The 22,786-nt window shown below is 35.8% G+C and overlaps 1 protein-coding gene across 3 annotated transcripts in view; it reads left to right on the top strand.

Annotated features, from left to right (window-relative positions):
• N4BP2L2 (NEDD4 binding protein 2 like 2) overlaps nt 1-22,786 on the top strand; it is a 74,779-nt gene that overhangs the window by 43,343 nt on the left and 8,650 nt on the right. The window lies entirely within an intron of this gene.

Raw genomic sequence — 22,786 nt, 5'->3', positions numbered from 1 at the left:
CTCGCCGCAACTGGAGAAAGCCCTCGCACAGAAACGAAGACCCAACACAGCCAAAAATAAATAAATAAATAAAATAATTAAAAAAAAAAAAAAAGATTGTTAAGGCCATCCTGGGTCCCTGGAATTTCTATATTAATTTTAGGATCAATTTTCCAATTTCTGCAAAAAAGGCCAGTGAGACTTTGACAGGGACTGCATTCAATCTGTAGATCAGTTTGGGGAGTATTGCCATCTTAACAATACTGTACTTTCTGATCCATGAACGTAGGATGTATTTCCATTTATTTAGTCTTCTTTAATTTCTTTCAATAATGTTTTGTAGTCTTCAGAGTACAAGTCTTGTGCTGCTTTTGTTAAATTTATTCCTAAATATTTAATTCTTTTTGATGATATTGTAAATGGAATTCTGTTAATTTTCAGAGTGTACATTGCTAATGTATAGAAATACAATCGATTTTTGTATATTGACCTCATACCTTGAAACATTGCTGAGGTAGTTTATTAGTTTTTTAGGATTTTCCTTAAATTCCTTAGGATTTTCTATATATGCGATCATATCTGCAAATAGAGATAGTTTTACTTCTTTCTTTCCAATCTGTATCCTCTTTATTTCATTTTCTTGCCAGATTGTGCTAGCTAGTGCCTCTAGTACAATGTTAAATAGGTACGGTGAGAACAGACATCCTGTCTTTTTTCTGATTTTAGGGTGAAACATTCAGTCTTTCACCAGTAAGTATGGTGTTAGCTGTGGTTTTTCATAGATATCCAATATCAAGTTCAGGATGTTTCCTTCTGTTCCTGTTTGTTAAGTGTTTCTGTTGCAAAAGAATGTTGGCTTTTGTCAAATGCTTTATCTGTATCAATTGAGATGATCCTGTGGTCTTTGTACTTTACTCTCTTGATATGGTGTATTACACTAGTTGATTTTTGGATGTTAAACCAACCTTGCATTCCTGGGATACATCCCACTTGGTCATGATGTATAAACCTTTTTATATGTTGCTGGATTCAATTTGTTACTTTATGTTTTGTTTTGTTTTTAGTTTTTTGCATCTATATCCATAAGTGGTATTGGTCGGTAGTTTTCCTATCTTGTGATGTCTTCGTTTGCTTTCGGCATCAGAGTGGTGCCAGCCTTATTGAATGAGTTGGGTTGTGTTCTTTCTTCTTCTGTTTTTTTGAAGAGTTTGTGAAGAATTGGTGTTTTTTCTTCCTTATGTAGTTGATAGAATATTTAAAGAAGCCCAGTGAAGCCATTTGGGCCTGGTCTTTTCTTTGTGAGAAGTTCTGAACATCTTTTAAAATGTAGTTTGCTTTCCTTTCCAGCAGTTGTTCCTTTACTTTGAGAACTTTTCTTCATCTTTTCTTGTGTGGATGAAAAAAATGACCTTAATCTTACTTGACAAGAATAATGATTGTGTTTACCACTTTCAAAAGCAAACAAGCAAAATAAAAACAGTATAAAAGTAGGAACAAAGGAAGTAAAGAAAGCAAGCCATATATTTTCTTTTTAAAATTTAATTTAATTTTTTTTTTGGCCACACTGTGGCATGCTGGATGTGGGATCTTAGTTCCCCAACCAGGGATCGAACCCACGCCCCCTGCAGTAGAAGCATGGAGTCTTAACCATTGGAGCACCAGGGAAGTCCCAAGCCATATATTTTCAATGAAATGTTTTAGTGGTTAACCTGTGAATAAAATAATGTCATTTTATTGCATTGAATCAATAGGTCATTTTGCTTTAAAGTCAAAAATCTCACAGCCATTTACAAGACAGTCATTTTGTAACTTGAAAATTCCCTGCATTTTAAGTATTTTTTATAATTGTTATATATTCTGTTTCTTATGCTTTTAATTTTATAGTTAAAGGCTGTCATATATTATGGCAATAATTTAGTTATGAGGTTATCTAAGTAAGTAGAAATGATCCAGCGTACTTTAATAGTATTTCATGTACTTAAGAATAAAGTAATATTAGGTTTTCTAGCTATTTTTTAGTAATTACTATCCTAGATCATAATCATCAAAAAAAAAAAATTTTTAAGGAGAAAATGACTTTACTAAGGATGAAAAGCCTTTATCTAGATGTTTTTAAGTAATATATATGAAGTCAAATGCAATTTATAGTACTTCAGACTGATATTACTTAGACTAGAATTTACACAGCTCCTGGTAGTAACAATCCCATCTTGTAAATGTATTATATAAATGATGAGAAATGTTAATAAGAAAAACTGTGACATAAAATTACTAGATTATTATTTTAGAAACTAAGTTTTAAAAAGTATTCATGCAATACCATTACCTACTCCTTCTCCAGCCCCATATAGGTAAGTATAAATAAAGGCCACCTGGCATGTTCCTGTCTTTCACCAAGTTGTCAGTCTGGATGCCAAGATGTGTCTGAAATTTAGTGATGGGCAGCCTACAAGAATCAATTGTATTTTTATGCACTAAGTAGTCTTGCTAAGTAGTGCTCAGCAAGAAACAAAGCTTTAGTAAAATTTTAATAAGAATATAGATTATCTGGTTAAAACAAGCTGAAGAGAAACAGTCTAGTCATCAAATGCCATCTGACTTTGTTCTTTCAAAAACAAGTTGACACTTCTTTCTCCCTATCAGTAGCATGTGAACTTGACTTGATGGATTTGCTCTGCCTGGTAGCCTTGATGGATTTGCTTTGCCCATTATATTCTCTTACAGGACTTATCTTCAGGTGTACACATTTGTGAAAATGCTGGGTTCTGAAATAATAGTCTCTGGCCACGTGTAAGGAGGCTGTTTCACAACTTGAAACTTGGTCTTGCTACTAAACGTTAGCGCTGGGCTGTAAGTGAGCTAATTAACCTCAGATAATGGCTGGTGCTTCAGACATCTATGTTTAAGTTTATCACATTAGTGAAATAATGAGAAGAAAATTTATGGAAGTTGAAAAAGTAATTGAATATAGAGTACACTGATACAAACATGAAAGTCTGAAGAAATGTTTGAAAAATGAACTAGCAGTATATAGGACCAAATACCAAAATTTGACACAAAAGACAATATTGTAACATGAAATTAGTGTAAGAAATTTAAATTTTGTATCCACAACAAAATGAAACATTAACCACTCTTATAATGACAGACTAAATAAATGAAAACTTACATAAACTATATTTAGTTTTATCATTTCTACTTTTTAGGATTCAGGGTAGAAGCAATCTTTTTCTCTCCTACCTACTGATAGGAAAACTATATGAAATATGACTAAAGTAAGGAGTCTAATAATAGGCAATCTATTTAATTACTTTTAATCACAATAGATATGTAAAGCCCCGCTGTAACACAACTGATTGTATACATTCAACTATACTGAAGATCAATGCATTTTTTGTCATCTAACTATAACAACAACCTGATATAACAGCTAAACCCACTATGAGTAAGGTTTTACTTATTCAATAAATAACTACTGATTACCCATCATGAATCAGGCATTGGCTATATTCTAGGACATTGAAAGGTACTGTTTGGTTAAGTTTTGTGTGACTTTTATTGATATTTTAAAGGAATATTTAAGATATACAAAAAGATAAGAGTAAGCCAACAGTGTTCATTCACAGGCCAGCCACAAGTATAGTTGAAGGCCCCCATATGCCCTTTTCCCTGAAAGATACAGGCAACAGAGCCATGAAGGTGTAAAATATATACACATACACACATTTAAGTTTTGAACTGTGGTATACTTTAAAGCTTATTACACAAAACAAAGACAGCATGGGCCACATTTGGGTCTAGCTTCCAAGGCTGTAACAGGACAGGGTCACCATCCGCATTGAGATACAAAGTTCCAGAGACTGTGCTAGACTGAGTGTGGTATTTACAGAAGAATTTGAATAATGGTCAAGGAGGAAAGCAAAAGAAAAAAACAGGAAAATTGGCCCTGAGTATAAGATTTTTGGTATGAATTAAAGCCAGGATATGATGAGCCAGAAATGGGCTCAACCCTTTTTGGGTAATGGTTCACTTTCAGAATCCAGTGAAAGCCAATAGTCCCTCTTCCTATAAGAATTACATGTACATATTCACACTTTATTTCAGTTTGAGGGAGTTTACAGATCCTCTGAAGTCTTGAATACCTGTAAATGAATATTGGCATAAGTTTGGGGTGTAGAGAGAGTGCAAAATGGGTCAGTGAAAGTGATTTGGGTCAGAATGTGAATAAGTCTGAGACCTCTTTATAAAGTGAGAGAGAGATGACATCATCAAGCAGTGGGCTTCAAATTATTCCACAGAAGACTTTCGGGTTTGTCGATCATACCTCAGTAGTAAAGCTGGGGGTAAAATTTATTCACTGCTTCAGGCAGGTAGTAGGAGTCTGGGTAAGTGGAACTTTGGCCACACTCTTTAATCAGAACGGCTTCCTCTACTTTTACATGTATTTGGATTCTATTTAAAATATTGATTAACAGTTGGGTTCTACTCCTTGTAAAGATATTTATATACAAATATTTCTTCAAGTCCCTGCTTTCGATCCTTTTGGGTATATGCCGAAAAGTGGAATAGCTGGATCATATGGTAACTCAATTTTTATTTTTTTGAGTAACTGTCTTCCATAGAGATTGTACCATTTTACAGTCCCACCAACAGTATACAAGGGTCCAATTTTTCCACAGCCTCACCAGATCACCAACACTTGTTGTTTTCTGTGTTTGTTTGTTTTGATAACCATCCCAATGTGTTGTGAGGTGGTATCTCGTAATTTTGATTTGTATTTCCCTAATGATCAGTGATATTGGGCATCTTTTCATGTAGTTATTGGCCATTTGTATATCTTCTTCAGAGAAATGTCTATTCAAGTCCTTTGCTCATTGTTTTAAAAATTGAAGTATAGTTGATTTACAAAATTGTGTTAGTTTCAGGTGTACAGCAAAGTGATTTCAGTTATACATACGTACATACATAAGTATGCTTTTTCAGATTCTTTTCCATTATAGGGTATTAAAAGATATTGAATATAGTTCCCTGTGTTATACAGTAGGTCCTTGTTGTTTATCTGTTTTGTATACAGTGGTGTGTATCTGTTAATACCAAATTCCTAATTTATCCCCCCCTCTTTCCATTTGGTAACCATAAGTTTGTTTTCTATGTCTGTGAGTCAATTTCTGTCTTGTAAGTAAGTTCATTTGTATGATATTTTTAGATTCCACTTATAAGTGTTATCATATGATGTCTTTCTCTGACTGACTTCACTCAATAATGATAATCTCTAGGTCCATCCATATTGCTCCAGATGGCATTATTTCACTCTCTTTTATGACTAATATTCCATTGTGTGTATACACACACACACACACACACACACACACACCCCACATCTTCTTTATTCATTCATCTGTTGATGGACATTTAGGTTGCTTCCATGTCTTGGATATTTTAAATAGTGCCTTTGCTCTTTTTTTAAATCAAGTTGTTTTTTGTTTCTTTGTTGTTGAGTTTTACGAAATCTCTATATATTCTGGATATTAACCTTTTATCAGTTATATGATTTGCAAATATTTTCTCTTCTTTTGGTTGCCTTTTTACTAAGTTAATATTGTCTTTTGATGCAAAAAATGTTTTCATTTTCATGAAGTCCAATTTGTCTGTTTTTGTTGTTGCCTGTGCCTTTGGTGTCATATCCAAGAAATCATTGCTAATCCCAATGTTGTGAAGCTTTTGCTTCAAGAAATCATTGCCAATCCCAATATTGTGAAGCTTTTGCCCTATGTTTTCTTCTGAGAGTTTTATAGTTTTAGATCTTACCCTTAGGTTAATTGAGTTACATTAGGTCAATTAGTTGAGTTAATTTTTGTATATGGTTTTCGGTAAGGGTCCAGCGTCATTCTTTTGCACGTGGATATCTAGTGTTCTCAGCACTATTTGTTGAAAAGACTTTCCTTCCTCCATGAATCGTCTTGACACCCTTGTCAAAAATCATTTGACCATATATGTGAAGGTTTATCTCTGGTCTCTCTATTTTATTTTGTTGGTCTATATATCTCTCTTTATGCCAGTGCAACACTGTTTTGAGTACTGTGGTTTTGTAGTAAGTTTTGAAATCAGGAAATGTGAGTCCTCCATCTTTGTTCTTTTTTCAAAATTATTTGGCTATTAAGGGTCCCTAGAGATTCCATATGAATTTTTGGATGGATTTTTCTATTTCTTCAAAGAAGTCATTGGGATTTAGAGAGGGATTATAGTGAAACTGTAGATCACTTTGGGTAGTATTGACATCTGAACAATATTAATTCTTCCAATCCAGAAACATTGGATGAATTTCCATTTATTTATGTCTTGTTTATTTTTTTTCAGCAATGTCTTATAGTTTTGTGTTTTTTTAAATTTTTTTTTTGATGTGGACCATTTTTAAAGTCTTTATTGAATTTGTTACAATATTGTTTCTGTTTTATGCTTTGTTTTTTTGGCCATGAGGCATGTGGGATCTTAGCTTCCTGAACAGGGATCAAACCTGCAGCCCCTGCATTGGAAGGCAAAGTCTTAACCACTGGACCTCCAGGGAAGTCCCCAGCAATGTCTTGTAGTTTTCATTGTATAAGTCTTTCACTTCCTTGGTTAATTCCTAAGTATTTTATTATTTTTGATGCTATTATATCAATAAATGGAATTGTTTTTCTAATTTCCTTTTCAGATTTCATTGTTAGTGTATAGAAATGTAACTGATTTTTCTGTATTGACTTTTATCCTGCTACTTTGAATTCATTTATTAGTTCTAGCAATTCTTTGTGGAATCTTTAGGATATCTACAAATAAGATTATATCATCTGCAAACAGAAATAATTTTACTTCTTCCTTTCCAGTTTAGATGCTTTTATTTTTTTTTTCTTGCTTAATTGCTCCAGCCAGAACTTCCAGTACTATATTAAATAGAAGTGGTGAAAGTGATTATACTTATCTTATTCCTGATCTTAGAGAAAACGCTTTCAGTCTTTCAACATTGTCCGACATTCGCAGTGAGTTTTTCGTATATGTTGTTTATTATGTTGAGGTAGTTTCCTTCTAGTCCTAATTTGTTGAGTGTTTTTATCATTAAAGAGTGTTAAGTTTTGTTAAATGCTTTTTCTGCATCAATTGAGATGATCATGTGGATTTTTCCCCTTCATTTTGTTAATATGGTGTATTACATTGATCAAGTTTTGTATGTTGAGCCATCTTTGCATTCCAGGAATAAATTCCACTTACTCATGGTGTATAATTCTCTTAATATGTTACTGAGTTTGGTTGAGGATTTTTGCTTCAACGCTCATAAGAGAACAATTTTCTTTTATTGTGTCTTTGTCTGACTTTGTTGTCAGCATAATGCTGGCTTCATAGATGAGTTACAAAGTGTTCCCTCCTCTTCAGTTTTTTGGGAAACTTTGAGAAGCATTGGTATTAGTTCTTGTTTAAATTTTTGATAAAATTCACCAGTGAAGCCATTAGGTGTAGGGCTTTTCTTGGTCAAGAGATTTTTGATTACTGATTCAATCTCCGTTTTAGTTATAGGTCTATTCAGATTTTCTATTTATTTGTGATCCAGTCTTGGTAGGATTTGTGTTTCTAGGAATTTTTACGTTGCATCTAGGTTATCCAGTCTATTGGCATACATTTTTTTTCCTAGTACTCTCTTATAATCATTTTTATTTCTATAGAATTGGTGGTAATGTCCCCATTTTCATTTCTGATTTTAGTAATTTGAGACTTCTCTCTTTTTAATCTTAGTCCACATTTATCACTCTTGTTAATCTTTTATAAAGAACTTTTGATTTCATTAATTTTCTCTATTTTTCTATTCTCTAGTTTATCTCTGCTCTAATCTTTATTATTTCCTTCTTCCTACTTTAGTTTAGTTTGTCCTTTTTCTAATAACTCCTAAAGTTGTAAAGTTTAGTTGTTGATTTGAAGTCTTTCTGTTTTTTTAGTGTAAGCTTTTATAGCTTTAAATTTTCCCCTTCGTACTACTTTCACTTTGTCCCATACGTTTTGGTATGTTGTGGTTTTGGTTTTGTTTATCTTAAGTATTTTCTAATTTCCCTTGTGATTTCTTTTTTGATCCATCAGTTGTTTAAAAGTGTGTTATTTAATTTTCACAAATATGTGAATTTACCATTTTTACTTCTTTTATGATTTCTAATTTCTTCCTATGTGGTGGGAGAAGACACTTTGTATGATATCTATCATTTTTTTGTTAATTTTTATTTATTTATTTTATAAAGGTATTTATTTACTTATTTATTTTGGGCTGTGTTGGGTCTCCGTTGCTGCGCATGGGCTTTCTATAGTTGCAATGAGTGGGGGCTACTCTTTGTTGCGGTGCGCAGGCTTCTCATTGCGGTGACTTCTCTTGTTGCGGAGCACGGGCTCTAGGCACACGGGCTTCAGTAGTTGTGGCATGTGGGCTCAGTAGTTGTGGCTCACGGGCTCTAGAGCGCAGGTTCAGTAGTTGTGGTGCACGGGCTTAGTTGCTCCACAGCATGTGGGATCTTCCCGGACCAGGGCTCGAACCCGTGTCCCCTGCATTGGCAGGTGGATTCTTAACCACTGCATCACCAGGGAAGTCCTGATATCTATCATTTTAAATCTTTTGATACTTAGCTTGTAACCTAACACAAATTTGTGTTAATTTGTGTCTTAATTTGTAGTCTGTTGTGGAAAGTGTCCCATATGTGCCTGAGAAGAAGGTGTGTGCTGTTACTGTTGGGTACAATATTCTGTATATGTCTGTTAGATCTGGTTGTCTTATTGTGTTGTTTAAGCCCCCTGTTTCCTTACTTATCCTCTGTCAGGTTATTCTATCCATTACTGAGAGTGGGGTAATGAAGTTTCCAAGACTTATAGAACTGTTTCTCCCTTCAGTTCTTCAATTCAGGTTTTGTTTCATATACTTTGATGGTCTGATATTAGGTGCATGTTTATATATTTGTTATTAAGTGCATGTTTATATATTTGTTATGTCTTACTGCTACATTGAACCTTTTATTAATATATAATGTCCTTTTTTCTCTTGTAACTTTTTTTGATTTAACGTCTATTTTGTCTGATATTAGTATAGGTAACCCTACTCTATTTTGGTTACTATGTACATGGAATGTCTTTTTCTGTCTTTTCATTTTCAATCTATTTCTGTCTTTGAAGCTAAAGTGAGTCACTTGTAGAAAGTATAGTTGGGTCATATGTCTTTCCCATTCTGACAATATCTGTCTTTTGATTGAAGAGTTTAATCCATTTACTTTTTCTTTTTTTAAGATTTTTTTTGATGTGGGTCATTTTTTAAAAAAATATTTATTTATTATTTATTTATTTATTTTGGCTGCACTGGGTCTTAGTTGCGGCACGCGGGATCTTCGTTGTGGCATGCAGACTTCTTAGTTGCACATGCGGGCTTAAGTTGTGGCGTGTGGGCTTCTTAGTTGCGGCGTGTGAACTCTTAGTTGTGGCATGAGGACTCTTAGTTGCGGCATGCATGCAGGATATAGTTCCCTGACCAGGGATCAAACCCAGGCTTCCTGCATTGGGAGTGCAGAGTCTTACCCACTGGACCACCAGGGAATTCCCTACATTTAAAGTAATTATTGATAAGGACTTACTTCTGTAGTTTGATATTTGTTTTCTATATGCCTTACTGCTTTTGTCTCTCATTTTCTGTATTACTGTCTCCTTTTGTGTTTAGTTGATTATTTGTAGGGAAATGTTTAAGTTCCTTTCTCATTTCCTTTTGTGTATATTCTGTAGCTATTTTCTTTGAGGTTATCATGTGGATTACGTTTAACCTTAAAAGTTTTAACACTGCAGTTTGAAATTACACCAGTTTAACTTCAGTAACATACAAGAACTCTGTTCCTTTATATCTCTGTCCCCACGCCTTCTGGATGTTGATGTCACAGAATTATATCTTTATAGACTGTGTGCCCGAAAGCAAACAGATAATTCTTTTAAATGCATTAGTTTCTTATGTAGAAAACAAAATTCAGAGTTACAAACTATATTTACAGTAACACTAGCTTGCAAACAAATATTTTTTAAATGTATTTGTCTCTTAAATTATGTAGGAAACAAAAAGAGTTACACACTATTATGACAGGTGTACTAGCTTTTATAATAACCCACGTATTTATTTATTTACTTTTAAATTTTTAAAATTAATTAATTTATTTTTGCCTGCGTTGGGTCTTCGTTGCTGCGTGCGTGCTTTCTCTAGTTGCAGCGAGCGCGGGCTACTACTCTTCGTTGTGGTGCATGGACTTCTCCTTGCGGTGGCTTCTCTTGTTGGGGAGCACAGGCTCTAGGTGCACGGGCTTCAGTAGTTGTGGTGCGTGGGCTCAGTAGTTGTGGCTTGCGGGCTCTAGAGCGCAGGCTCAGTAGTTGTGGTGCATGGACTTAGTTGCTCCGCGGCATGTGGGATCGTCCCGGACCAGGGCTCGAACCTGTGTCCCCTGCATTGGCAGGTGGATTCTTAACCACTGTGCCACCAGGGAAGTCCCTCCCACATATTTTTTGGTACCTTTATTGAGATCCTTATTTCTTCATATAGCCTCAAGTTATTGTCCAGTATCCTTTCATTTCACCTCACTGTACTCCCTTGAGTATTTCTCACAGGGAAGGTATAATGGTAAGATACTCTGCTTTTGTTTATCTGGGAATGTCTTAATTTCTCCCTGATGTCTGAAGGATAGTTTTACCTAATACAGGATTCTTGGTTGACAGTTTTTTTTTTTTCTTTTAGCACTTTGAATATATCAGCCCACTGCCTTCTGGCTTGTTAAATTTCTGATGAGAAATTTGCTTATCTTATTGAGGATTCCTTGTACATGACAAGTTGCTTCATGTACAATAGATTCCTTCCAGATTCTTTCTTTGTTTTTTTGGCTTTTGAAAGTTTGACTGTAATGTGTCTTTGTGTGGGTCTCTTTGAGTTCATCTTGCTTGGAGTTCATTGAACTTCTCAGATGTTTATATTTATGTTTTTCATCAAATTTGGGAAGTTTTCTGCCATTATTCAAGTATTCTCTCTGCCCCTTTCTTTCTCTTCTTATGGGACTCCCACAGTATGCATGTTGATCTGGTTGATGGTGCCCCACAAATCCCTTAGGTTCTGCTTACTTTTCTTCAGTCTTTTTTCTTTCTGTTTTCAGACTTGATAATTTATACTGCCCTATCTTCATGTTTGCTGGCTCTTTTATCTGCCTACTGAAATCTACCTTTGAATCCCTATAGTGAATTTTTCCTTCCAGTTAACTTACTTTTCAGCTTTGTAATTTTTTGTTTCTTTTAGGTTTTCTATCTCTTTATTGTTATTTCCATTTTGTTCATACATTATTTTCTTGGCATTTTCCACATCTTACTTTAATTCTTTGAGCATCTCTAAGACAGTTGTTTTCAAGACTGTCTAGTAGATCTGCCATTAGTTCTTTCTTAGGACGATCTCTGTTCATTTTTTTTTTTCCTTTGAATTGACCATACCTTCCTGTTTCTTTGTATGCCTTCTGAGTTTTTGTTGAAAACTGTACATTTGAATCTAATAATGTGGTAACTCTGGAAATCAGATTTTTTTCCCCTTTTACTAGAGTTTGCTGGTTTTTGTTATTGTTTTGTCTTTCTTTTTGTGTTTACTTTTTATTTTAGTCTCAGATCAGTCTAAGGTGTAAATTTAAGGTCTTCTCAGGTCTTTTCTGAGCCTGCACTTTTCGCTGGACATGTGTGGTCACTTTCTAATTTCCCTATATGCAGTTGCTTTTGAATGTGCTAGTCTTTAATGTCTGGCTCCCAAAAAAGAAAAAAAAAAAAAAAAAAAAAAACGGGAGAGAAAGAAAATGAGGGAGGGGGAAAAGAGGGTGTCAGCCCTTTAACTCTCCTGGAAGTCACTTCAGCCAGCGGGAAGGTGGCTTGCAACAATGGGGGCACATGCAACAACAATGGCCACCCTCTTCTTTGTCTGCACTTCTGTGCTTAGAATCAGCAATTAGTGATCAGGGCACAAATCCCCTATATTTGGAGGACAAGATCCTTTTTGTTCACCTTGGCTTCTGCAAACAGTATGCAAGCTGCTTCTGGAACACATAACACAGCTGCTTGCCATGGGGCCAGGGAAGGTGGGTGTGGGCAGCTGGTACTGAACTAAGAGCCGATATTGACTGAAATTAATCACAATTTACTCTGCAAGGTTTCACCCTGGAAATTTAAAGCTTTCAGTAGACTCTAAAGTTCCAAAATATTTATTTATATCAGACTGATACTGCCAGTGCAGTAGTTATCTAGTGAGGAGACAGATTCCTGTTGCTTCCTACTCTGCCCGCTTCCCAGAATCCACTCCTATTTTGGCGTCTTTTGACACACAAAAGTTCTTAATTTTAATGTAAAAAAATGTACCAGTCTTCTCCATTAATGTCTTTTAAAAACCTTATTTGAGAAATCCTTTCCTAAGGATGGGAATAAAACATATTTTTTTTTAAGCTTTTTTTTTTTTTTTTTTTTTTATTTATTTTTGGCTGTGTTGGGTCTTCGTTTCTGTGCGAGGGCTTTCTCTAGTTGTGGTGAGCGGGGGCCAGTCTTCATCGCGGTGCGCGGGCCTCTCACTATCGTGGCCTCTCTTGTTGCGGAGCACAGGCTCCAGACGCGCAGGCTCAGTCGTTGTGGCTCACGGGCCCAGTTGCTCCGTGGCATGTGGGATCCTCCCAGACCAGGGCTTGAACCCGTGTCCCCTGCATTGGCAGGCGGACTCCCAACCGCTGCACCACCAGGGAAGCCCTAAAACATATTTTTAATGTTTTCTTCTAAAATTTTTATCAATAGGTTTTTTTTTTTTACATGTGTAATACTCTAATCCTTTTCAAGTTTTATTTTCATATACTGTGATATATTAACTCCATTTCAATATTTTTTCTATGGGTAACTTATTGTAACAGCACCATTTATTAGTCTTTTCTCCACTTATCTGCATTTTCTTCTCTTCATAAATCAAATTTCTATATATACATGGGTCTATTTCTGGAAACTATTTCATTCCATTTTTAAAATTTATTTATCCATCTTCTAATACCACATTGTTGTAATGACTTTTGCTGTGAAAGTCTTATATCTAGGAACATGAGTTACCTCAATCTTAATCTCTTTTCTGTTCTCTTTGTCCATTTCTCTGTTCCTGATTCACTTTCACACTGTTTTAATAATTAAAGCTTTATAATAAGGCTTGATATCTTTCAGGGAAAGCTTAGTGGTCAGATGATGATTTAACAAGGTTGAAAAACCCTCCATCTTTGTTGATAGACTCTGTGTGTGTTGGGCACACCTTCCACACTAAGACCATTAACAACTCTGCCTTAGTCTTCACTTCCTGCTTGCACAGAATCTGAGGTCAGCCAGAGTTGAGAGATTAGGGCCTTTTCAGGTCTTTTCTGAGCATATACCCAGCCCTGGTCATGAACATAACCTTCCAATTTCCTAGGAATTTCTGAGAACTTTTTAAAACCCTTATTCCCTAAAGTGTCTCATTTCCCAGGCTTTCCTCTCAAGCTTTTTGGCTTATCTCTTGTTTATACCAACTGTTATTCCTTGCCCCTGGTGGCAGCAACTAGTGCATTTGCCTTCAGAGGTGTTCAGTAGATGCTTCCTGGGAAGCCACCTCATTCCTAAGAGAGTTCTGAGTTAGCCAAAGTAAAGGCAAGTCCTTTGAGCTGAGGGTGCCACCAAACAAGTCAATACAAACAACCACAATTCTTTGAGAATAAGGTCAGCTCTACTTTTTCTGGTACTAGAGACGTGTGCTGCGAATGCCGACTGTTGTCTTCAGAATCTCTGCTGATCTGGAGGGCAGTAGATGGGACCAGAGTAAGTGAAAAAACATCCACAAAGCTCTCTTACTGAGTCTCAGCTATTTTTTTTCTTTGATTCAGCTTTTTCCTGGTTGCTATAAGTCCTCGATTTGTTTCCAGATTTCCAATAAATTTGGTTCTGACAGTCCTTGCCAGTTTATTCAGTGCTTTTGTGGAAGGATAGGATCTTGGAATTTGTAACTCCATCATTTTTGCTGGCATCGCTCATGCATTTGACTTTTTAATATTAATTTTGTATCCTGCAACCTTGAAAAATTTCTTATTAATGGTATAAATTTAGCTATGGATTTTGATATTTATTTATTTATTTTTAAACAGTCGGATAGAATTTATTTATTTATTTATTTTTGGCCACGTTGGATCTTCGTTGCTGTGCACAGGCCCTCTCTACCTGCAGCAAGTGGGGGGCCACTCTCCGCTGCGGTGCGCGGGCCTCTCACTGCAGTGGCCTCTCCCGTTGCGGAGCATGGGCCCCAGGCGCGCTGGCTTCAGCAGTTGTGGCTTGCGGGCCTCAGCAGCCGTGGCTCGCAGGCTCCAGAGCACAGGCTCAGCAGTTGTGGCGCACGGGCCCAGCTGCTCCGCAGCATGTGGGATCCTCCCGGCCCAGGGCTTGAACCTGTGTCCCCTGCACCGGCAGGTGGATTCTCAACCACTGCACCATCAGGGAAGCCCTAGCTATGGATTTTTAAAGTTGTTTATGCAATTATGTATAGACAATTATGTCATCTCCAAGGATAAAAGTTTTGTTTCTTTAAATTTGTAAATCTCTTCATTATTTTACTTGTTTAACTATTTTGCCTAGGATCTCTCATATAATGTTGAATGGAAATGGTAATAATACGCATCCTTGTATTTCTCCATTAGAAATGATGTTTACAATAGGATCATAGTGACTAGTATTTTTAATTTTTATTTTATATTGGAGTATAGTTGATTAACAGTATTGTGTTAGTTTCAGGTGTACAGCAAAGTGATTCAGTTATACATATACATGTATCTATTCTTTTCCAAATTCTTTTCCCATTTAGGTTATTACAGAATAATGAGCAGAGTTCCATGTGCTATACAGTAGGTCCTTGTTAGTTATCTTTTTCTGTTTTTCTTTTTTTCTTTTTTTAATTTTTTAATTTTTGGCTGCGTTGGGTCTTTGTTGCTGCACACGGGCTTTTTTCTCTAGTTGTGGAGAGTGGGGGCTACTCTTTGCCAAGGTACGCAGGCTTCTCATTGCGGCAGCTTCTCTTGTTGTGGAGCACGGGCTCTCGGTGTGCGGGCTTCAGTAGTTGTGGCACTCGGGCTCAGTAGTTGTGGCTTGCGGGCTCTAGAGCGCAGGCTCAGTAGTTGTGGCACACGGGCTTAGTTACTCCGTGGCATGTGGGATCTTCCCGGACCAGGGCTCGAACCCGTGTCCTCTGCATTGGCAGGCAGATTCTTAACCACTGCGCCACCAGGGAAGCCCCTAGTTATCTATTTTATTTTATTTTTATTTTCATTGGAGTATAGTTGATTTACAATGTTGTGTTAGTTTCAGGTGTACAGCAAAGTGAGTCAGGTATACATATACATATATTCATTCCTTTTTAGAGTCTTTTCTCATATAGGTTATCACAGAATATTGAGTAGATTTCCTTGTTCTATATAGTAGGTCCTTGTTGGCTCTCTGTCTTCATAGTGACTAGTATTAATTAAAGAAGTTCCCATCTGTTCCTAGTTAACTAAAAGTTGTGTGTATTATTTTAAGATATGGTCAGAGAATATGGTGTGTACATTAGTAATTCTTTGAAATATGTGGAGGCTAGCCTCATGATCTAGTTAATTTCTGTAAATATTCCATATGGGCTTCAAAAGAATGTATTTTCTCCAGTTTTTGGATATAGTATTCCATATTTGTTCATTATATCTATTAATTGTGCTCTTTATAACATCGCTATTCTTGTTCTTTTTTTTTTTTTTTTTTTTGGATCAGCTCGTTTTATCAATTACTGAGAAAAGTGTTTTAATCTCTAATAAAGATGGTGGATTTGTCAGTTTGTCTCTATATGACCGATTTTAAAGAAAGTATTTCTCTACTTCTAATCATCTGCAATTATATTAAGTAAATCATGTTTTGAGAATTTTTCAGCTCTTCTATTCAGCTGCTCTTTTTGCATAAGTCATACTAGCCATTGCCACATTCTAAGCTTGAATTGCATCCTGGGAGTCTCAGTGATATACATATGAGGTTATTTTTGTTGTTGTTAACATATAGGAAAAATAACAGTTACATTTATGAAACATCCACCATGTACCAGGCATTGTGCTAGGTGCTTTAGTTACAATAAAAGTCCTTTTATCACATGATTGGGACAGGCGGCAGGTTAGTTCATTGGAAGAAGTTGATGAAAATGAGGAATCATTAAGAAATGACAAATACTTTAAACGTTTTATACATAAAATTCACGCTTATATATACATTCATTCACCAATCTTTATGTATGATTCTGTTTCATAGAGTTTATCCTTTTGCATGTCTAAATCACACCTGTAATGCATTTTCAAGAATTTCTAGTTTCTTTTTCTTTTTTTACAATATATGCTTGTAGCTTTTTTTGTACACAATAGTTTGTACCTCTTAATCCCCTACTCCTATATTGCCACTCCCCCTTCCCTCTCCCTACTGGTAACCTTTAGTTGGTTCTCTGTATCTTGAGTCTGCTTCTTTTTGTTATATTCACTAGTTTGTTTTGTTTTTTAGATTCCACATATAAGTGATATCATACAGTGTTTGTCTGACTTATTTCACTTAGCATAATACCCTCCAAATCCATCCATGTTGCTACAAATGGCAAAATTTCATTTTTTTTAATGGCTGAGTAGTATTCCATTTTGTGTGTGTGTGTGTGTGTATGGCACATTTTCTTTATCCATTCGTCTGTTGATGGACATTTAGACTGCTTCCATATCTTGGCAATTGTAAATAATGCTGCCACAAACATTGGGGTGCATGTATCTTTTCAAATTAGAGTTTTTGTTTTTTTTGGATATATACCCAGGAGTGGAATTGCTGGATAATGTGGTAGTTCTAGTTTTAGTTTTTTGGGAAACCTCCATACTGTTTTCCATGGTGGCTGCACCGATTTGCATTCCCACCAACAGTGTACCGGAGTTCCCTTTTTTCCACATTCTTTCCAGCGTTGGTTATTTGTGTTCTTTTTGATGGTAGCCATTCTGACAGGTGTGAGGTGATATATCATTGTGGTTTTGATTTGCATTTCCCTGATGATTAGCAATGTTGAGCATCTTTTCAGGTGCCTGTTGGCCATCTGCATGTTCTCTTTGAAAAAATGTCTATTCAGTTCTTCTGCCCATTTTTAAATCGAGTTGTTTGGGTTTTTTTTTTTTCTTTTGATATTGAGTTGTATGAGCTGCTTATATAAGTTGGATATTAACCCCTTATCAGTCATATCATTTGCAAATATTTTCTCCCATTCAGTAGGTTATCTTTTGGCTTTGTCGACAGTTTCCTTTGCTGAGCAAAAGCTTTTAAGTTTAATTAGGTCCCATTTGTTTCTTTTTGCTTTTATTTCCTTTGCTTTAGGAGACAGATCCAAAAACATATTGCTACAATTTATGTCAAAGAGTGTTCTGCCTATGTTTTCCTTTAGGAATTTTACGGTTTCCAGCCTTACATTTAGGTCTTTAATCCATTTGGAATTTATTTTTGTATGTGGTGTTAGAGAGTGTTCTAATTTCATTCTTTTACATGTGGCTGTCTGGTTTTCCCAGCACCACTTATTGAAGAGACTGTTGTTTTTCTCCATTGTATATCCTTGCCTCTTTTGTCGTAGATTAATTGACCATACTGTGTAGGTTTAAGGAATTTCTAGTTTCTGTTGATGAAAATTGGAGGGAGAACCCAAAGAAATCTTATAGGTTTTTATGACTTTTAAGTAAACTTTATGGTTATCCTGACTAAACCTAATTTGATAACAATCTTTCAGTACTTTATCTTTATTGAGTCACTTACTTCAATTTAATTTTTATAGAAACTTTCTTGTACTCATATTCTACTGATTGACATAATGTTTAATCAAACTATATAATTATAGTACCATTATAATAAGTATAAACAGACTTGGGAGTAAACTCACCTGACTGCTTGTAAATATGCAGCCCTAAATAATGGGAGCAGAAAGGTGTGGTTGTACTAGAGAACAGCCATCTAGCTGCAAGCATTTTGTATGTCATTGGCATTAGTTATTCTGTTCTACAGAGGCGATGGAAAGAATTTGTCATCGGTTAGGTAGAGGTCATTTAAGGGCATCTATATTAATCTTTACAACTCTGCAAAGAGGTAATGTTATCTCTATTTCAGAAGGGAGACCTGATTTGCCCAAGATCCCACTACTAGCTTATTACTGAACCAAGAGGACCTAGGCCTGGATTATTTCAACCACAGTCATTCCATAAAGCTGTGAGACCTCTCTTTTATAATCTGTGTATTTTAATTGAGTTTTACTTCATGTATTGCCCATGCTTCATGAATTAGTGTATAGGCCTCTGCAATAAGAAATAACGTTTCTGGCTCCCTTAATTATTTTCCTGATGAAGAACATTAAGCAATAACTATATATATATATATATATATTTTTTTTTTTTTTTTTCTCTTTCTCCATAGCAGTCAATTTTGGCTTTATCTGGATGTTCTCTCACCTTTGTCTTCAGGTCACAATTCACTTGGTCAGGTTAGCTTGTCTCTTAGTGAACACTATCTTTATAATTCTTAAAAAGTACACTCCATCCAAACCCAGGAACTTGGATTCTAAGCCATTATCTAAAAAGCAAAATCTTATTAATCAGAGACATGTTACCATTCGTTCTTTCCTTATTTCTTCCTTTCTTTTCTAAAGCTACAGCCCATGCGTCCATCTCTTCTGATTTCTTCTCCATGACTAACTTACATTTAGTGATGCTTCTTCTCTTTTAATGGTGCCATTCATCCCTAAGTGAATCAGCATGAGTGAGACATAGGTTTGATGAGCCTTTCACACTTTATAAATACATAAATACATCTACTGATGAGGCACATCCAATGTATACATTCTCACAGAAGTTATCGCCACCATCACTTCTCTTATCTCCCAGGTGCTACACAAGTCCCTGTTATTGCTTTGTTTTTTTCTTTCCAGAAGTCGTGTTCCAAGTACTAGAACAAGTGTGGTCACTATATAGAGCTTCCATGGTGCAGAACTAGAACAAGTCTCTGACACACTTCCTTATAAAGTTAGTCTTCAGATTTTCATACTTCTTGGCATTGTATTGTATTTTTAATTGAAATTCCAAGCCTTAAGACTCCTTTGATGAACTCTTTTAGCAAACTGCCTTAATAAATTGCCTGATCTCCTAGATTCTAATAGTTTATTTTTTAAGCCACCTCATTCTTTCATGATCCATGTTAAATTCTGTGCAGGCATCATGAGTTTTCATCATTGGCAGGTCTTTTCTCAAAGTAGCTATCAGATTGTAATCCATTTAAAAAACATAGGAACCCTTGAGGAGTATTAGAGAGGCCCTCATCTTTTCTACTTTCTAAATTCTGCTATAGGGACAGATTAATTTATTGGTTAAGACTCTGAGCTGAACTTTGAGGTAATTGATTTAGCAACGCTCTCTCCAAACCCCTACCTTGTACAGGCTTCTGTGTATCAGCAAACGGCTACTTCATCCCTCCGATTGTTCAGGCCAAAATCTTTGCACTCATGCTTGATTATTATCTTTTTCTCATACTCTGACCAATTTGTTTTCAATTCCTGCTTGTCTTTCCTTCAAAATATATCCAGAATGTGATCACTCTTCATTACCTCTACCCCTTGACAAATGAGTTAACTCCGGGAGGAGCCCCTTGTGTCCATCGGCCTAAGTTATAGGCCACCTACCCTGATCTTCCCATTGCTCATATAAAACCTTGACATAAAGTTCGATTAGGGAGATGAGTCCTGCTCCACACTACCTTCTCTAACTTTCTGGTGTTGTTCCTTGTTTGCTTTCATAACGAGAGAGAGAGAGAACAAGAAAAAATCTCAAGACACTGTTAGGGTAGTCATAGTAGGAGTCAGGGCCCAAGAGCTGCTTCCCTCAAAAGGACTCAACTCTTGCCAGCATAAACATCTCTGTGTTTATGCACATGTGAGAATTTGAAGATGAGAGGAGGAAGAGAAAGAGAGAAGGGAAGTGTAAAATTCTCCTTTTTAGTTGAGAGGCAATTTTGTATAATGGTTAAAGAGTATAGAATCTAAAGCCAGTCAGCCTTGGTCTGAATCCTGCCAGTAGCCATGTGACCCTGGGCAAATTCTTCTTTTTTCTTTTTTTTTTTTCCAGTTTTATTGAGAAATAATTGACATATATCACCGTGTAAATTTAAGCTATACACTATGATGGTTTCATTTACATACATTGTGAAATGATTACCACAATAGGTTTAGTTAACATCTATCAATTCATATAGATACAATAAAAATAAAAGAAAAAAATTTTTCTCCAGTGGTAAGAACTCCTAGGATCTACTCTCTTAACAACTTTCCTAAATATCATACAACAGTGTTAACTATAGTCATCGTGTTATACGCTAAATCCCTAATACTTATTTATCTAATAACTGTAAGTTTGTACCTTTTGACCACATTCCTCCAATTCTCCCTTACCCTGACCCCCGCCTCTGGTAACCACAAATAAAATCTCTTTTTCTATGAGTTTTTTTGTTCATTTTGTTTTAGATTCCAAATATAAGTGAGATCATACAGTATTTGGCTTTCTCTGTCTGACTGATTTCACTTACCATAATGCCTTAAAGTTTCATCCATGTTGTCACAAATGGTAGAATTTCCTCATTTTATATGGCTGAATAATAGTCCATTGTATATATATACCACAACTTCTTTATCCATTCATCCATGATGGGCACTTGTTTCCATGTTTTGGCTATTGCAAATAATGCTTCTGTGAACATGAGGTACAGATATCTTTTTGAGTTAGTGTTTTTAGTTCCTTTGCATATATCCCCAGAAGTGGAATTGCGAGATGATATGGTGGTTCTATTTTTAATTTTTTGAAGAACCTACATGCTGCTTTATATTGTGGCTGTAGTTGGGAAGATTCTTCAGCTTCTCTTTGTTTCAGTTGCCTTTTTGAGTTGGGGGTAAAACTAGCATTTGCCTTACCACATATGGTTATTGTGAAGATTAGGTAAGTTAGTACATGTAAAGCAATTAAATAATCTTAACATATAGTGAGTGTGCACTAAATAGTTTTTTTTTTAAAGCCAATTTTCAAAGTAGCATTGTGAACCTTATAATTCCTGGTGGTATAAGGAGCTATAAACACTTTTGTGATGAACCATATCTAGGAACCCCATTTCCATAGATTAGAGTTCTCCTTCCTTGTGCACTAGAGAGGTGTTTAAAGGGACAGTGGCTGCACATTAAGTGCATTCAACTCCACAGAGTAACCAGTCCTGGAGTGAGCCTTAAGTCCTTAGTATTTTACCATTTAGGCCAATAAATAAAGCAACAACAAATTCAACTCATTCTTTTCCTCATGTTTGGGCGAAGACAGTGGAGTTTGTTTTTAGGATGACAGACTAGTTTGCAGTATGCATTTTATAACTGTGACTGCACCTTAGACTTCAACTAGACCTTTCATTGGAGTCAGATAGAACTGACCATGAAGGAGAGTTACTGCCAAAGTTGACATTCTTTACTCGATATCCTTTTTATAGATACCATCTTAACTGCTTCTCAGTAATTTACTGTTCCTTAATGTTCTTTTTAAAAAATTTTTAAAGTTTAATTTTTAATTGAAGTGTAGTTGATTTACAACCTTAATGTTCTTTCTAAACCAACATCCAGGAATATATAAACAAGGGCAGCAGCAATTAGTTGACAAAGAACAAGGTATTCAGGGGTCCTGACTATTGAAAATTGCCCAGCAGCATGGGATGGAATAAACCAGGCCAGAGGCTGGGGCAGTTTTAATAAGTTCTTTTGTCCAACGCCCAGCCAATTGACCAACTTCTCTTTTCCTCGTTATCTCTCGCTGCTTTGGTGTTTGTTTGTTTAAGTGTTTATTTTCCTATTCCTCTACACTGGATTTTTTTCCTCAGCTGTATGTATTGTCCTTCCTCTACTACATTTTACTATGTTTCCATCTATACATTTTGGAAGAGAAGATAACTAAACCTTTATATCCTAAACTAGAAAATTTCCTAAATCCTCCTTTTTTTCTCAGGATCAAAGATTGCCTTCAATTAAGGGGCACTGTGAACTTTTAGTGTGCTTGATGAGAGCATTATTGCTCATTTGGGTGGGATAACTTTTCACTGTGGAATTGTTCCTGGCATTGCAGGATGGTTAACACCCCTGGCCTCAGCACCAAGTGCCAGTAACACATTTCCAGTCATTGAGACCACCAGAAATGCCTTCACACATTTCCACACACCCCACAAAGTAGTGGTGGAGCCTCTGGTGTAGAACCACTGCTCACTAGGCAGTTAGAAGCATGTCATCCCAATACTGAACTTGGCTGCTCATTATCAACTGTTCTTTACAGTTTGATGGAGCAACTTAATTGCCAAAGTTTTCACGTCTAGAGAAAATCTAGCTATTTGAGCCATTAAAGCGGTGCCATTTACACTATACCCGTCACTTTTCACTTTTCACTTTTCAAAATTCAAGATGTTGGGATAACCAAGTTGTTTATTGGTAGTGTATATATATATATATATATATATATATATATATATATATATATATAAAGTATCTTAAGGAAAATATTAGGCTTTCATAAAGTTATTGGTTTATGAAATGAGTATGTGAAAATGAGTTGTAACTTTCTCAAAGTGTATTCACTTTTATCGGGTTGGCCAAAAAGTTCGTTTGGGTTTTTCTGTGTTATGGAAAACCTGA

Source organism: Balaenoptera borealis, assembly GCF_965194805.1.
Source record: "Balaenoptera borealis genome assembly, chromosome: 18".
Taxonomy (NCBI): domain Eukaryota; kingdom Metazoa; phylum Chordata; class Mammalia; order Artiodactyla; family Balaenopteridae; genus Balaenoptera; species Balaenoptera borealis.
The sequence above is the reverse complement of the archived record's forward strand: the minus strand, read 5'-3'. Positions and strand labels throughout refer to the sequence as shown.